This window comes from Castanea sativa, chromosome 11, assembly GCF_040712315.1.
Source record: "Castanea sativa cultivar Marrone di Chiusa Pesio chromosome 11, ASM4071231v1".
Lineage (NCBI taxonomy): Eukaryota > Viridiplantae > Streptophyta > Magnoliopsida > Fagales > Fagaceae > Castanea > Castanea sativa.
Window position 1 is genome coordinate 11288039 of NC_134023.1, and position 2903 is coordinate 11290941.

Genomic DNA, 2903 nt, shown 5'->3' on the forward strand with positions numbered 1-2903 from the left:
TTCTTGGAATTTTAGGAGGAATTATGAACATGGATAGTTTGTAACATTAAAAGCAATTTCCTCCATCACTTCCTTTCTTCCCTTTTTTCTTTACCAAAATTACATCAACAATGGAACTCATGAATTGAGAATGAAAACATGTTCCATTTCACCAGTCATAGCCATACCACGAATCCAGACACCCCAACACTTAATTCTTGCACACCCATACATATCATAATGATGAAAAATGCTCCACTAGCTCTACGGCTTGACTAAAGGCATTGTTTTTTGGGCTTGAAGCTTGTATCGTGGGTTCACAACAAATGAAAAAAACCAATAAAGCTCAAAGGGGTTCAACAAAGGGAAAAATTGATTACAAGGTAGGCTATTTGGCTTATGTTGCTTATAACAAAGAGGGCCTTAATCATGTTCATGCATGCATGTGTCAATATGACCTCGAAGAGAATCAAGGCAAGTTCTAGAGAGACAAATCCATGGAAGAATATTTCACATGAAACAATAATGAGACTGATATGGATGTGTCAATCTAAAGGCTCAAAATCTCACGAGCTTTTGTCTACTCAATTTAGTCACTACCATTGTCAATGAAAATAACTAGACCAATTAATTCTAAGCTGGAAGATTACTTATTCAATCATGTTATGAATTTTTCAAGCTTAATTGAATCTTGCTCATGACATACACAACCAAAAAAGGCTGAAAACCACAAAAACAAAGAGCAAAACTCTTTTTTTTTTTTTTTTAAAATACAAAATTAAAACACAACCTAAATCCCCTCTCCCACACTTAAAACTTACATTGTCCCCAATGTAAGGTGAAATGCAAAGTATTATGGGGGTTTGTGGCATCTCATTCCTTTGGGATATATTACCTGTCTTTTGACAACGATCGCATGACTTACAAAAAGAATATGAGTCTCGGAATAAAGACAGCCAATAGAAACCACATTCTAGAACTTTTCTTGTTGTCCTCTTAGCTCCAAAGTGACCTCCACAAGCATAAGAATGAAAAAAGGTGAGAATAGAAATAATTTCATTTTCAGGAACGCACCTTCTTATCACTTGATTTGCACAATGCTTCTATAAGTATAGGTTATCCCACACAAAGTATTTGGCATCACTCTTGATCTTATCTCTTTAAGCGGAGAACAATTGCTCGTCAAGGAACGTTGCCTGCAGATGAAGTTCATCCTCCACATGAACTAAATGACTCAAATGATCTACGACACGATTTTCTGTCCCACTTTTGTCTTTGATCTCCAAATTAAATTCACTCAAGGGAAGTATCCATCTTATTAATCTTGTTTTTGTCTCTTTCTTCATCATCAAATAACGAAGAGCTGCATGATTAGAGTAAGCAATGACTTTAGTACCAAGCAAATAAGATCGAAAATTTTCTAAGGCAAAAACAACAGCTAAAAGTTCTTTTTCAGTAGCAGAATAATTTCTCTGGGCATCATTCAAAGTCCTTGAAGCATAATAAATGGCATGAGATGCTTTTCCAATTCTTTGACCCAAAATAGCGCCTACTGCATAATCACTTGCATCGCACATTATCTCGGAAGGAACATTCCAATTAGGGGGCTGGATAACTGGGGTAGAAGTCAATAGTTCCTTCAGCTTATCAAACGCCCTTTTACACACCTCATCGAATTCAAAAGCCACATCATTTTGTTGCAACTTGCATAGGGGTACTGCTATTTTGGAGAAGTCCTTGATGAATCTTCGGTAAAAACCTGCATGTCCAAGAAAAGAACGAACTTCCTGCACACTAGTGGGATAAGGTAAAGATTGAATAATATCAACTTTAGCTCTATCTACCTCAATCCCCCAATCCCCCTGGATGAAAAAACATGACACAAAACTATGCCTTGTTCAACCATAAAATGAAAATTTTCAAAATTTAACACGAGGTTAGTTTCTATGCATCTTTGAAGAACAAATGTAAGGTTATGCAAACAATTATCAAAGGAGTCTCCATAAACTATGAAATTATCCATAAAGACTTCTAGGATATGCTCAATATAATATGAAAATATGCTAACCATACACCTTTGGAAAGTGGCTGGGGCGTTGCAAAGGCCAAAGGGCATGCGACGATATGCAAAAGTCCTGAATAGGCATGTAAAAGTCATCTTTTCTTGATCCTCTGGAGCAATTGCAATCTGAAAATGACTTGAATAACCATCAAGGAAACAATAGTAAGAATGACTAGCTAACCTTTCAAGCATTTGATCAATAAAAGATAAAGGGAAGTGGTCCTTGTGGGTTACATCATTTAATTTTCTATAATCTATATAAACCTACCGCCCATTCTGAATACAGGTAGGAACTAACTCATCATTTTGATTTTTCACAACAGTTATTCCAGTCTTTTTAGGAACCACTTGAACCGGGCTAACCCAATTGCTATTTGAAATAGGATAAATTACTCCAACTTCAAGAAGTTTGAGAATCTCCTTCACTACATCCATCATGGGCGGGTTCAATCTTCTTTGCGGTTGATGGGAAGGTTTTGCTTCCTCTTCAAGTAAGATACGATGCATGCATGTAGACGGGCTAATTCCATTAGTATCTGCAATTGTCCAACCAATAATCGTCTTATGCTCCTTAAGGACCTGCACAAGCTTTTCTTCTTGTGGTGCACTCAATTTACTGGAAATGATCACTGGTAACGTTCCCCCGTCTCCAAGGAACACGTACTTGAGGTGACTGGGAGAGGCTTCAAATCTGGAATGGGGGCCTGCAAAACAGAGGGTAAAGGACTCTCATTAGAAACTGGTAACGCAATATAAGGAATGTTACCTGACTGCTGTAACTTCGAAAAATCATTCAATGCTGCAACAATTTCTTGCACATCAGTAATCAAGGCTAACTCCTCATTCTCTTTCTCAAGATGCT

General features: G+C 37.2%; 1 pseudogene; it reads right to left on the bottom strand.

The window, feature by feature from the left end:
- Nucleotides 1-642: 642 nt before the first annotated feature.
- The window catches only part of LOC142616067 (uncharacterized), a 3267-nt pseudogene continuing 1006 nt past the window's right edge, over nucleotides 643-2903 (bottom strand).